This window comes from Montipora foliosa, chromosome 5 (assembly GCF_036669935.1).
Source record: "Montipora foliosa isolate CH-2021 chromosome 5, ASM3666993v2, whole genome shotgun sequence".
NCBI classification, from domain to species: domain Eukaryota; kingdom Metazoa; phylum Cnidaria; class Anthozoa; order Scleractinia; family Acroporidae; genus Montipora; species Montipora foliosa.
The window spans coordinates 43,344,925-43,360,771 of NC_090873.1; the positions used below are offsets into that span (position 1 = coordinate 43,344,925).

General features: G+C 39.4%; 1 long non-coding RNA gene across 1 annotated transcript in view; it reads left to right on the top strand.

Moving 5' to 3' along the window:
- The window catches only part of LOC138003198 (uncharacterized), a 26,130-nt gene extending 10,697 nt beyond the window's left edge, over window positions 1-15,433 (top strand). Inside the window, exon 2 of the long non-coding RNA XR_011123445.1 lies at window positions 14,977-15,433. This is a non-coding gene — a long non-coding RNA (uncharacterized lncRNA). The remainder of the gene's footprint in view (window positions 1-14,976) is intronic.
- Window positions 15,434-15,847: the final 414 nt, after the last annotated feature.

Consider the following 15,847-nt stretch of genomic DNA (forward strand, 5'->3'; position numbering starts at 1 on the left):
AGTAACGAAATGGGACGCCAGTTTTTTAGATTTCTACGATCATCTTTCTTATGAACAAGACGCGTAACACTCGATTTCATAGAGTCACACAGCTCACGATGGGCGAGAGACTCATTAAACATATCAACTAAAAGGGGCCCCAAGCGGGACCAGAACGCAGAATAAAACTCAACAGCTAAGCCGTCAGAACAAATGGGATTGGGCTACAGGGTCAATTGGCTCTTCAGAAAATAGAGAAGAATAAAAACGCTCGTGAGCTTGAATCATGTCAGGGAGGGAAAAAACCTCTTGCCCCTCAGAATCAAAGGCAGAGGAGACGGAGCCCTTCTCGTGTCTCTCATTTTCAAGACCGAGAAAGAAACCAGAGGGAGACTCCCCCTCCTCTGCCCACTTAACCCTGCTGCGAATCTTAGAACCCTCGAGCTCGGAATCTAAAAGCGACCGCAGAGCAGCCTCTAAAGTCAGAATTTCAGGACTAGCAGAAACATCGCCCGAAGCCAAACGATTCTTCAGGGCAATCAAGCGATTGGTTAAAAAAACCTTCTGTGACGAGAGTAAACGATGTTTACGACGAGAAAAGGCGATCGCAGTGAGCTTAATGTCAGACTTTAAACACTCCCAAAAATCGCGCTGAGAAGCAAAGCAATGCCGAAAGGCCAGAAACTGCTCAATTAAATCCGAAATCTCTAAACAAAAGGATTCGTCATCGAGGAGAGAATTCTTAAACTTCCAAACTCCCGGGCCTCGCAGGGGGAGAGCCGCAATATCATAGTCTAAAATAACAAAGTCATGATCTGAGAAAACGCATGGGAGAATATCGAACCTAGTGACTTGATTACACAGAAGCCGCGGGACCAAAAAGGTATCCAGTCTGCTGGCAATTGAATGGTCTGGGCTGAACCAGGTGAACTGCCTGTCTCGGGGATGCAAAAGACGCCAAGCGTCACGGAGGTTACAGCGAGATTTTAGGTCCGAGAAGTCGGAGTCGAGGGAAACCGACCTACCCAATTTGTCAAGCGCCCAGTCAAAACAATTCATATCCCCCCCAATCAGGAGCCGGAAGTTTGGAAGAAAAAAGGACGGAACCGACTGAAAGAAAATCTTTCTCTCAGCCGGAATCGTCGGCACATAAAGGTTAACTAGATTAAGATTGAAATCGTCAAACTTAACAAGTAAGCTGAGAATGCGGCCACTTTGATCCTTCTGCCAAACAGGAACATTCTTACGAAAAACATCAGAACATAAGATAGCTACCACCCCTCTCCTCCCGACAGCAGGGGCCCAGAAGCTGGGGCCCGGCCACGAAGAGGAGAAGGAGCGCAGAACAGAGTCATTCGAAATCATAGTTTCTTGATTGAAACAAAAGGGATCATATTGGGTTCCTGAGCACCCGAGGCCGATCAAAAGAAACAGAGTCCCAATACAGAACCCGGATCCTACAATAACTAACGGACTCCGTTATGTTAGCAAGGGTTAAGTGGACCCCGTTTCAAGTAGTACCCCGAAGGTGGATTTATAAAGAGAAACACTCGGCGCCCGATATTCTCACTCGAGCCCCTTATTGGACGAAGGCTTCCCCCCCCTTCCCTTGCAAACAAACGGACTCCGAAACCAAACATCACAGCGGATGAAAGATCGGGCCCGAAATCGGCTGCGTTTAAACGTTTTCACTATCTCTGTTTTTTCTCCTTTGTATCGTTCGTCTTTTGTCTTTTTGTTTTTTAAAAGATATGCAACAAAGGAGGGTGAAATGAAAGACAAAATTATTTCTAAAATTTGGTTTTATCAACGGAGTTGATAATGAAAATTGACCACCGTACAGAGATTCTAAAAGCTGAGGTTTCGAGCGTTCGGTGGCCAATTTATATTTTTAACTCCGTTGATAAAACCAAATTTTTGTATAGTACTTCCCCACCTACGCTGCAACCACAGTTTCTTTGGAAACTACCCCCTTCAAATTTATTTCTAATCTGGTCATTACTTCACACCTTTCTTTTCCTCTAAAACTGATAAGGTAAGGGGTCTTAAGGGATGTAGTAATATATTGCGCCTTTACTTTCCTCGTTTCGATATTAATGGTTTTTTGGTAGTCATATCTTCAAGAATTACAATCCTCGTTTTGATATTACTTAATGCTTTTTTGGTATTCATATCTTCTCGAATAATTTCTTAAATTACTCGTGAAACTTAACTGATCCAATTTTTCGCGTTGGAAAGACTGAAAAAAGAATTTCTCCCGATTTGCGTTGGCCTTTATCACTTGCAGGGTCACATTTCCCCTCTCTTTGTGCGCTGCGTACTGATAACAAACAAAAAATTTCTTTTTCGCTTCCTTTTCAGTACAATAGAGGAAGGAGAGCTAGGCAGGACTCGTGGGTGTTCGGAATCGTGACAACAGAGTACACACCATCAAGAGGGTATTTTCAAGTTGTTGAAAGAAGGGACGCGGGCACTCTTCTTCCCTTAATTCAGAGATGCATTCTCCCGGGGACAGAGGTTCACACTGACGACTGGGCAGCATATAGGAGATTAAATACGCTACCAAATGTCGCTGCACATCGGGTGGTCGTTCATGCTCGTCATTTCGTGGATCCACGCACTGGTGTTCACACTCAAGAAATAGAATCAAGCTGGAGTAATCTTTAACTTGGACTAAAGAGGAGGAAAGGCCTGCGGAAAGAAGACCTTCAGGTCTATCTCGACGAAAGAATGTGGCGGCAATGGAGAGGAGGTGGCCCGGATGTCATCATGCGTAACTTTTTTGCGACCTTACAACTGCACTTTCCAGTGGATACTCCAGTACCGTAACGCTAAGCCTTCTTGTATTTTTCGTTTTTATTACCTTTTTCTTTACAACGTATGGATGAATTATTCTGCCCCAGGTCCAATCTAGTCGCATCTTCAAGATTATCTTGGGCAATATAATTTTTGCAAATTAGCCCTTGTTGTCTCGTTCTTAAGCTGAAAATTCAAAAGAATTGAACGAGGCAACAAGGGCTAATTTGCAAGCGAAAAAAAAAGTGCTAAAATGGTGGCCATTTTGGAATAAGGTGTATTGCGCCCGTGAACGATTAACCAGGGCTGATTAAATTGCTATTAGTTACAAATTGAGCGGGGGGACGTTAGAAGTAATAACACGTAATTCGTTTTTTATCGACCTGTTTTGTGCGGAGCTGACAATTACTAGTAATTTAAATAATACAAATTATGAAGTATTAGAAGAAAGTTAAGAAACTTAAATTAATTCTTATCCTATTGTTGCCACGAAACTGTGCAATTAACATAGCAGTAAAAAGAACAAATTGAAAATGAACAATTTTATCTGCTGAGTTTTCACTTGGGAAACTAATTCGTTACAACTTAAATGAAAGAGGAAGCTAAGAGCAAAAAATCAAACGCCTTATACAGTCAAATCTGTATTAAGCGGTCACACTCGGTATGACACTCGGGGAATGGCTAACTAACCGCTTAATACAGGGTGACCGCCTAATCCAGGTTGCAAGAAATACACGCGAGAGCGAGGGACTGATCCCGCGAGAGTTTTCAGTACACGTGCGCTTGGTCGCATTTTTTACAGGTTGTCTGCCCCATAAAGGCTACATTTTATTTCTAGGAACACTTGAGTGTTTCACTGATTCCGCCCTTATTTATTTTGATGAATGAAAAAGGATTGGCTGGAGTATCGAAACGTCTGAAACATCGGGTCTAGGTCGCATAGGTTTCTATGCGAATTTTAAACTCATTTTGTAATCTAGTTTTGCAAAAAATAGCGGAAAAGTAAACGAAAATTGAGGATAGGTTATCCCAGAGCTGACCGACCTTGACTCTTTAAGTGTGTATGTGTACGAAAATGTCCAACAAGAACCCTGACTCTTTTCTTTAATGGAGTGGCTTGCAATAGAAGTACATGTGTGGGTCTTTACATTTACTTTTATATATTTGGGAGGGTAAGGGACAGGAGTCAAGATCTTTTCACGTGCACTGTGGTTTTGTTCCTTGGTTCAAATCCTGAAACCTTTTCTGTTTTCCAACTCCTGCCATTGACAGTTCTTTTGTTTGCTTCTAGTCCGTGGTTTTCATTTAGGATCTAGTTCAAACTACATTTTAGTCTCTACCATTGAAAGAACATTTGGCTATATTTTTCAAAAAATAAATATTGTTTTCTGGAAAAAAATGTTAAGCGGAAATTATTATCATTTAATAATAGTTTCTAAAGAGACTTGCATAATCACAGCAACAAATGAAAAGGCAGAAATGTTCGGAGTGCAATGGGATTTGAACCAATGATCTCTTTTATGGAGATTCGGACCGTTAATTTGTGATGCGAGAGCAATTTGTGGGACGAGATCGCCGCGAGTCACCAGCCTTTCTTCTCTTTATGAGTGGAAATTGGTGTTGGACAAAACACCGACCCCCCAGTCCATGGACTACCCAAATGGACTACCCTATAAATACTATTTCAAAAGAGTACTGTTTGTCTATATGTAAGACACGTCTAAAACAGGGCTTACCTTAGCCTAAACACCCATTTTAAACAGTGTTGATCAACAGTATTTAAGTCTAAGCAGCCATTTTAAAAAGGTTCGCTTTCGATAATGTTATTGTTGTGATGGCCGATTACATCATGTAAGTGAAGTGAAACCGGCGCAGTTCTTGGATTTAGCTGCATGTCACCATGCGCACAAAAATAAACAAGGTATGTGCAATGAAAGTATGATTTTGTTTATAATCAATTCTGTTCTTTCAATAGTACTCATTCGAAATGGTATTCGTAGGAGTTAGTCCATTTTAGGGTAGACCATGGACTGGGGGTCAGTATTTTGTCCACAACCGGGGGAATTGACAACTAACGGCATCGTAAAAATTCGAATGCCACAAACCCGTCTAAAACAGACACAAGTTTGCCCTCCGATTGCACAGAACACACGAGGACAACTGTATGTAGACGTAAGTGAAGTTTCAGTTTCTACATTTTCAGCTCAGCTTCTCAGTTATTTTAGCATTTATAAACTCAAAGTTAATTTTCCCATAAAAACTGAGCTTGGGCTGCCTGTGGTGTGAGAGAAAAGAAAAGGTGTAAGGTAATAACGACCAGTTAAAGAAAGAATTTTATTTCTTGCGTTTCACCCTCTTTTGCTGGATTTCTTTTCAGCGAAATGTCTCTTACGCCTCGGAAAAAATTGAGAACAAAAAGACAAAAGACTAACGATACAAAGGAGAAAAAACAGAGATAGTAAAAACGCTTAAAGGCAGCCGATTTCGGGCCCGATCTTTCATCCGCTGTGATGTTTGGTTTCGGAGTCCGTTTGTTTACAAGGGAAGGGGGGGAAGCCTTCGTCCAATAAGGGGCTCGAGTGAGAATATCGGGCGCCGAGTGTTTCTCTTTATAAATCCACCTTCGGGGTACTACTTGAAACGGGGTCCACTTTACCCTTGCTAATGTTACGGAGTCCGCTAGTTATTGTAGGATCCGGGTTCTGTATTGGGACTCTGTTTCTTTTGATCGGCCTCGGGTACTCAGGAACCCAACATGATCCAACAAAAGTCTAGGCGTGAAGCAAGAAAGAAATCAGAGACCGTCGAAAACTTACGTTGACTTAAACCCCTAACATTAATCGTAGCGCACTTTAAGAAGGCTAAACTAAGTGGACGCATCCTCACTTACTACAGACAGACGAGACGACTTGCCTAAAGCAGCGCGTCGGGACAAGCCATGTCGAGATCTCTTCCTTCGGCGAGAGGGCCGCTCAGACACAGGAGACATGTTATCAGGCACAGCGTTGGAATCCATCAGTTCAGATGTGGCAATACTCTCAGGCTCAGACTCGTCACTCTCAACACTCGTATCGGTCAGGGAAGAAACGGGAAATTCCTGCACTCCGGGAACTTGAACATCAAGGGCATCCTTGATGAGGCCTTGAGAAGTTAAAAGGTCAGGCGCAGGCTCAGAAGAAAGGGCCGAGGCCAAGGGCTGGTCAAATTCAGCTTCCAGGGAATCGTCCTCAGACCCTGCCGAATCTTCCTCTGCATTCTCCACGGGAGGGCTATCAAGATCCACGTCACCTGAATCAGCATTCTCAGCATCTAGAAGAGTGGGGGGCACATCCACGGGAAGGGGGTCAGCAGCAGGCTGGTTCGGGGGCTCAGTATCAACGGCATCACGATGCGAAAGCGGGCGGCGATACCAAGAGTGGCGGCAGTCAATGGCCATGTGGCCAGGTTCTTTACAAATACAGCATCGAACCCCAGCAGGACAATCACGGGCATGATGGCCAATCACTTCACAGTTAAAGCAGAGCATCTGACGACACTCTTGGGCCAAATGACCTGGCTCGTTGCATCTTCTACAGGTCTTCACCTGGCCTTCGTACTGTACACGGAGAAGGTACTTACCAAAACAAAGGTATGACGGGATGGGGTCATCGATACACATGCGAAGAGTGCGGATACCATTCTGGACCTGGGGGAAGCCCTGGACGGAGGAGCGACGCTGGGAGTAAACAGTGCCATACTTCGACAAACGGAAGGTCAAGGCCGAGTCAGGTTACTCAAAAGGAGCGTCGCACACAACAACATAAGACAAGGCTCTGCCTGCAAGATGAGCGGCATGAGGCTGGTTTCCAACAAAGAAAGACGACTGCTGCAGAAATTTGTTTCGGGTCTCCTCTTTCGTGAAGGTGAGGACTACTGATCCATTCTGGGATCTCTGAAGACAACGGACTTACGGCGGAGGAAAGCCATCTCTCACCAAGCTATCAAAGATTTGCTTGGTCGTAACTGAGCTGCCAGGGAGTGTGAAGTATGCAGAAGCAGGACGATCAGGCATGACATTCAAAACATCAAAATGCTCTCTTTCAAAAGAAGACAAGTAAGAACTGCGACGCGGAGCTACACTGGAAACTTTTGGACGAGAATCAACAGCACCAAGAGTCACTTTATCAGCATAAGAGCCACCAGGACTGGTATCCATGTGGGATGGCGAATCAAATTGGCCAGCTCCAGAAACAAAGGGAGGCACAGGCGTATTCTCCACAATATCAGACCACAGAGGGGATACAGGCGTAGGCTGAGACATACCGAAAACAATTTAGGGTACGACCCACGCCGTTCTCTCCCGGCAGGTACTTAGGACAGGGTCCAACCCAAAAAAATGCCAATTAGTCTACCACAAATCTGATATGAAACGTGCTATGATGGGCTTCTGGGCCTCATTAGTGCAGTGCTGATGTCTGGGATGGAGGTTAAGCTCATAAAGCCACCCCAAATGTCCCACACATGTGGTACATCTAAGCCATGCCAGAGTGCTCAAACTAGTGAGCTAGTGAGCATGCGCAATTGCTAGCGGCAATGACTCATCCCAGTAGAGTGCTCAATTTGGACATGAAAGCAAAAGCTTTGTAATATAATTTTTTTTGATGTAGTTCCAGACTTCAAATGGTACTCATCGCTTTATTTGCTACAGCTCTGTTTCGTATGGCCAAAAGCGGCCACACTCATCAGGCAAAATTAGCTAATGTATATATATATAGAAGTGAACTGGCAAAATAGATAGTACAGATAAAAATAAAGTCAATAGTAATAAATTAACAAATAGACAAATTTACATATGTTTATCGGTGGTAGAAGACAGGGCCGTAGCCAGTATGAGGCAATCCGAAGCACTTGTCTCACTCATTTTTTCGTGACATTTTTTAATAATGCGGGATCCCAGTGCTGTCTTTAAATGTAGCCACCAAAAACACCCTAAATACCTACAAAGATGATTTAACTATAGGCATTGGCTACGGCCACGGAAGAGAGTGGTTTCCTGTTTTCAAACGTTTGACCCAGGCCCGTGATCATTTTTTTTTTTTAACGCCTGGCACTTTGTGCCATGTATCAACGAGATAGCTGGCTTTTTATAGGCTTTGTTTGCCTTTCTTCTGTTTTTTTAGCAGATCGTTACACTCTTCAACACGGAGCCGGACGGAGCACTGTCTGGAAAGAATAAATGAATTTTGCAATATTGACAGGCCTAAAACAACACCTGCTGTTTCCTCGTGTTAGTTTTCCCTTGAATTGTTTCACGCGTTTTTCTAATTTCTTCAGCGTGTTTTGGTTTGTGGCCTTGGTCAGTCTTTATATTCCTAACTTCTGGAGTTTGTTCTCGTCGATGCTCTTTTGATATTAGATTTCGATGTCTTCGCTCCTTTGTTGAGGCATTTATAGATAACCCGATTGTATTTCCATCTCTATAAGGTGAGTGGGAAACCGGAAAATCGTCTCCTCAAGATGGCAATCAACGTTAGTTTCCCTAAACGCCACCGCCATTTTTCCCAGGGGCCCGGACACTATCTGTAACTGATCTTACAGTGATCTTACAATCCCAGTATCGGTTATCAACAAACTAATCGATAAGAAGGTAAGGTAAACGAAAGTTTAAACCTAATCACTGAAATGGGCACTTAGACTTAATCTGTAAAATGAGGGGTTAACCTAAGGGACTCGTGGTGGGTATATCCATGAGCTCTTTCCCATAAGTTTTATAAATGTGGCTCCAAGTTTGATATTTAAGGCAAGTCCTATTTGTGTGTATGAAGTGAAATATTTGAGGCATGTTTTGTATGTGTGCCACGAGTTGTATAAATGTTCAAAGAAAGTCTTACATATTTGCAAGATGTTGTGTTTATTTGGGAACAAGTTGGATATTTCCACATTTAGTTGTATCTATATGACACAAGTTTTACATATGAAGAAGAAGTCTTATTTCCAAGCAACAATGAAAAATCGCTGATTTGTCGAGAAGACAACATTCCTAAAGAACTGTATGAAAAAGCAACTCAGGATCCATACTGCTTCATATCTATTGACAAACCACGGAAGTTGACAACTAAAGAACTTCAATGAAAAAATATAACTTATTATATATACATGAGTTATTGAAACGGTTTGTTAGAAACAATAACAACCCTTCAACAAGGTCAACCTGGTCCTCCTGGAATTGGTTTCCTAGTAGACAAACAAGGAAATTACGACATACAAAACAAAAAGCTGACTAATGTCAAACCTGGCATGGATGATAGCGATGTTTTGACACAAAAAAACAGATTTATGACCATGTGAAAGCAAATGGAGCTGATTCAGCTCCCATAGACTTGACATATTTTTCGAAAAAAAATGGGAGCGATGGTGGTATGCAAGGTCCTCTCAACATGAATTTTAACCATATCGAGGATATAGCCAACCCCAGAGATGGTAAACGCGACCCTATTCCATATCAATATTACAGTCAATGGTACATGAAATTTGACGATGATCATATAAAAATCGATGTGAAAAATCCAGTTGATATGGGAAATTAAAAAAATCACTAATTTAAAGGAGGGTACTGGCAATGACGATGCTATTACAAAGCATCAACTACAGACTGGATTAGCTCCAAAAACTGATAAAACAGAGCTGAATAATTATATTTTAAAAAGCGGTTTGACAAGCGATCTTGACATGAAAAACCATAAAATAGTCAATCTCAAAGCGGCTACTAGTTGCAACGAAGCCGTCAATTTCACGCAATTAAACAATGAGCTTGGCAATTATCTTCACGAAACGGAAGGTACGATGAGAGGCTGAATCCAAATGCACGATAATAGTATCTACTGCATAAAAAAACTCAATAGACAAAACGTCTGCTGTTAACCGTGAATATGTAAACGATGAACTCAAGAAGAAACTGGATAAAAATAAGGATATTAATATGGGTGGCAATAAGATTGTCAGTTATAGAAATCCAAATGATTTAAGGACGGTGCCTACTATTGTTATTGCGCATACGTTCTGCGCATCTCTAGATACTCGAGTTTCCTATCGGTGATGCTCACTAATACAGGGATATTTTTGCGCGGTTTGAAACTATCCGGATAAAGTACATCTCAGTAAGTAGTCTTGGTATCCAAAACGAAAATTTGGGGTAACCATGCATTTTTGAGAGATAATTAAGGTTCAATTTGAGAAAGAACGCCATACATTGCTTTGTATTTTAAAGCTTTTTACAAATATTATTCATGAATTATCTTGGAAAAATGTGTGGTTACCCCCAATTTTCTTTTTGGATTTCAAGGACATTTGTCGAGATCTACATTTCCAGCATAATCATAAACCGGGGCAAAAATACCTTTGAATTAGTAGGCCGGGTCCTTAAATGAGCTCGTAAATAAATCCTATGTTGATAAAAAAGTATCTCAAGCAGGGGGTTCCGTTGACTTATCACACTTTTTAAAAAAAGACGGAAGCTTGGTAATGACTAATGATTTAAACCTCAACAATAATAAACTGATCAACCTTTAAAAAGCGTCTCATAAATCTAATGGAGTCAATTTAGAACAATTTAATGAAGGTATTTCAACACTCGCATTGCAAAATAGCAAATTATTGAGCAATTATATAAAACGCGATGGTTCAACCACTGGGACAAATAATTTTGATACAGGTAATAATAAAATCGTCAATTTGGGAAAATGATCACCCAGCTGATGCCATAAATCTAACACAACTCAGTCAAAGTCATATCAGTCAACATACTAATAGAGTAATTGTTTTAAATATATCTTGGGGGACGAAGGTGAAAGTGAATCTGATTTTCGGACTATTATCGGTGGTATAGTCACTTACAATGACATACCACATCAGATGACTGAAAACGGCTTACAAAAATCGATTCAACAAACAGCAAAATAAAACTTATTATAGCAGGTTCGCCTTTAATCTATTTAAGCTTATTAGAGAAACTCTTAGTCCACACTATTTAACATGCCTGGAAGTGTACTTTCCAAGGCAACTGGACCAAACCGATCAATTTAATAATAGTACACTCGACTTTACGGCCGTAAATCTAGCGGTGAATAAAAAGGCGACAGTTCATATTACTTCGGTGTATAAATATTTGAGATCAATAATCAATATGAGTCCAATCAACGCTGGTCAACAACAAAGACGATTATACATCGATTTTCGATCCAGAGGAGATTCCAACAGCCCTTCAAGATTGTTGGTTTATGTATTAATCTACAGCGTCAAAAATGAGTACACTGCTTTAGACAGCACTATCTACGATTATGAAAAAGCTACAGAAATCACTGCAAGTGAGACATTTTGACTACATATGCCTGTTGACATGAACAACCACAGAGTCGCTGGGCTGGCAAATCCGCGGTTAGATCAGTAGGATGCAATGAGTTACTCGCATTTTACCACTAATTATATGAAAAAAAATCGAGAGGAGGTATTAATTGTTTAGGTAAGAGACTGTTCAACGTCGGCAGCTACACAAATAACAGCCAACTGATGTCAGGATTAGTGGCAAATACACGATATCTAAAAAAAGATTTAGGTGACATTAATTTAAATTGGCTACGACTTTATAACGTTGGATCTTACACGAATGCTGATCAATTGATCACAGGATTAGTTCTTCAGCAAAAATAATATTCATCCTATATATTTGGTCAGGTTAAAGGTAACAAATTCTTTTGTTTCAAATCACTCGCCGTTTTTGGATAATATATACACCTTCTTCCAAAATGGCCGCCATTTAAATATTCTTTTGTTTTTATTCAAATTAACCCTTGATGCCTCATTCTTAAGCTTAAAATTCAAAAGAATATTTTATCTTGAACGAGGCAAAAAGGGCCAATTTGTATGCGCATAAATCAGCGGCCATTTTGGAATATATGGCTTGAATCAATCGAACTGATCAATGGTGCTGACTATGGCACGATAATGTCACGCTAAAAATAACCAAAACTAGTGGTCAAGTGCATAACTTCCCTTTTCGATTTAACAGGGGCATGACAAAAATAAATATAAATCGGGATACTGACTTTACATTGATACAATTACAAAACTCCCACGACAATCCACACAGATTGAAATATAAAACTGTCAACATTTAATGTAATATAATAATATTAATGCCTTACGTTGAAGATGAAAATGGAGACCATATTCTAGCTGAAAACGGTGACAAAATAGAATTCACAGTTGAGCATGTCAATGATCCGAACTCTTATGTTTATAATAAAGAGGAGATTCTAGTTAATGATGGTCATCTTGACACGGAAGACCGACATTTGTTGATAAAATATGGAGTAAACGACAACCATGCGGTTTCAAAGGGTCAACTGAATCAAGCTATCAATGCCCTTAGAACACAACTGCGTAATGAGTTTAAACAGGCTGGTGGCAGCAATCGATAATTTATATAACCAAACAATATAATGCCTGGCAAAAAAACTAAAGACATATTTGATTGGAACCATATCTCGAAGGACTTATCACAAGAGCAAATTGTAGAAATAAAAGAGATCTATAAATATTATCATAAAAAGCACTGGCTGTTCAAAGAAAGTCATAACTTTTACAAAACAATGGATTTGTCATGTAAAATTGGATCGGCTACCTTAGTCGTGACAGGCACAATTATTGGAGGTATTACAGTGAATCCTATTGTCTTAGGAACCATTTCTGGAGCCGGTGTAATTTTGAGCATATTCACAGGAACCAAAAATTACAAAAGAAAAACAGAGATGTGTAAATTCGCTTACACAACATAAGAAAAAATACTTATCAATTTACGGTCGTACCTCAGAGGGTTATCCTTCGATGAAGGAAACTTTTTCAACGAAATTCGACCTATCGATCAAATTATTATTGATATGTGCCCAGCAGTTTCCGATAGATTTGTTGTGCAATATAACAACGAATTTAATTAAGTTGGTCACCTATTAATGATTGAATTTGGTTCAAATATTGTTTATCAGCATTCAATGTCAGTTTTGACTTTGATATTGGTACTTTGTCCCAATATTGAATAACCATGATTTGATAGAAATGTCGTAAAATGAATTTGATACTGATTATTCGTTTCCGGCCATTATTGACTTCAGGTAAAACCTTTTGGATCTCATTAAATTTACCTAATATTTGGTTAATTTGAGTCCTGGTTATCTGTATATTATGAGCCGTGGTTAAATCCCTTATGACGTTTTCTATATGATATTTCCTATTTTATATTGATTTTTTCCTGATCTTAAACACATCTCGGCAAAAATCAATTAACTCATTCTGAAACTTTCTCCAGTGATTTGACCATAATGTTTACAAACAAATCGACTATCTACTTCACTAATGTCAGGGGTGGAACAACAAGGTTGGTCATCAGTTGAAGTGTATTGTCGGATTTGTTTATTACAAATGGGACAACAGCTCTCTCCTGATTCTTTAAAGCTATTATGTAACTCAATTATACAATTCATTTCCATGTATATATGATATTTTATTTTAAACGCATTTTAACTTTACTGACAAACTTTACTTACAACATTTACTCATAAACGTTACTGACAAACTTTACTGACAAACTTTACTCATAAACTTTACTCACAAAACTAACTTATTCCTATGAATTTATGAAATCATTTCCGAGAATGTCACGCTATGGTGATTCTTTCCATTAGAAAAACAGTTTATGTAAAAAATGCGCTTGCAGATAGCTTTTTACACAAAAGGTAGGCACATCAATAATTTTCTGTATACAGTATTTATTCAGATTTTGAATTGAGTATTATTAACCACCCCCCAGAGCCCAGAGATTTAGCTTTTTTCCATCCCCTGCTCAAGCTTCGCTCTGCGCTGCCGAAAAAGCAAGTCTCTTTTTAATGAGACAAATTTTTTAATGGCTCTCATAGATTGCTTACGCCGTTTGATTCGAGACAAATGTTTGTAAATGGCTCTCATAAATTACTTACGCAATTTGATTCGAGCCACAGTGTTTGTAAATGGCTCTGGTAAATTGCTTACGCAATTTGATTCGAGCCACAGTGTTTGTAAATGGCTGTCATAAATTGCTTACGCAATTTGATTCGAGCCACAGTGTTTGTATAACATAGCATTAAAAATCTTTGTTAAAGTATTAAACAAATCCAAAAATTCAATTTTAAAAATGAATTTTTTCCCACCTATTCATCCCCTCTGAAAATAGCAAGCTATTTTCAGTGCGAAAAGAACATATCTCGTAATACTGTAAAAGATGTATTACCAAGCTAGCATAGACACAATTCGTAACCAAAAGGATTCAGCATTTTCAATGCTGAAACATAAATTTGTGTCTAAAAATCAAAAGATTTTTATTCTGAAATGCTTCGTTTGTATTCAAAAGCAAAATCAGTTGGTGTGAAAATGATCTCGTAATTCAAATCATCTTTTTCAATTTAACAACATGGCTGAAAATATTGCTGAAAACAGATTTTGAAAAATGGTCTCGTAACCCCAACTCCTATACTACTCACGTGCCTCACACTACTCCAGTCAATTATTCTTAATTGATGCCGCATTCGTCTTCTATACACCGGAAGTACAAATTAAAGCTAAACATTTCCATTAGGATTTTATTTTAAAAAATGGCAACAGCATCCTCCTACCCCATTTTTCCCCTTTCCCCTTCGCCACCTTTTCCTCCCACGCTTCCCCCCCCCCCCCCCCCTTTTTTTTTTCTCTTTTTTGTGTTAAATGTTTTGGAATTATAATAACCTTAATAGTCAGGGTGCAATGAACCCTTGCAAGTTTTGGAGCAACTACAGAATTCAGGGCCACTCAGGTCCAACTAGTAAGAAGGGTTTGAAGAACGAGACAAACCACAATGGATCGATGCTTTTGTCATTAAATGATAAGTAAACAAGTGGCCCTGCATTCTGTAGTTTTACCCTAGTTTTCTACAACATTGACCCCGTTTAAATGGGCCGCCAGTAATATCTTTGACACCTTACAATTTCTTTCTATTTGGTGTTATCCAAGCAAGAGCTGGGTTCCCAGTTTTCTCAACCGATCGTGACAACCATTTGAAGCTGCACAATTACTGGCTAACAATCACTGGCTAACTCTGAACTTCTATTGCTTGGGCTTTCGACATTAAAAATGCCATCTTTTCTTATCTTTTTTCTACAGACGCTCGCAGAGTACTGTGCTTCAGAAAGTGTTTCAGCAACATAGGTCAACGTCAGTGCTTCATTATCTGTAACCCTTTTGTTAGATAAAGCTTGGTTTTAGCATGTACCCATCCAATTGGCAAATCAAAAGTAGTCTTACAGTAAAAGGGATTCATGTAAAAGCACATTCTAGCTAAATTTTACTTTTTTTTACTTTTCAATCGGGTGGCAATAAGATTGTCAGTTATAGAAATCCAAATGATTGAAATGAGCTCGTAAATAAATCCTATGTTGATAAAAAAGTATCTCAAGCAGGGGGTTTCGTTGAATTATCACCTTTTTTAAAAAAAGACGGAAGCGTGGTAATGACTAATGATTTAAACCTCAACAATAACAAACTGATCAATCTTTAAAAAGCGTCTCATAATTCTGATGGAGTCAATTTAGAACAATTTAATAAAGGTATTTCAACACTCGCATTGCAAAATAGCAAATTATTGAGCAATTATGTAAAACGCGATGGTTCAACCACTATGACAAATAATTTTTATACAGGGGATAATAAAATCGTCAATTTGGAAAAAGGAACACCCAACTGATGCCATAAATCTAACACAATTTAGTCAAGTCAACACAAGTCAGTCAAGTCATATCAGTCAACATACTAATAGAGCAAATGTTTTAAATATATCATGGAGGACGAAGGTGAAAGTGAATCTGATTTTCGGACTATTATTGATGGTATAGTCACCTACAATGACATACCACATCAGATCAATAAAAGGGCTAACAAAATTCGATTCAACAAACGGCAAAATAACCGTGACGTATTATAGCAGGTTCGCCATTAATCTATTTAGGCTTATTAGAGAAAATCTTAGTCCACACTA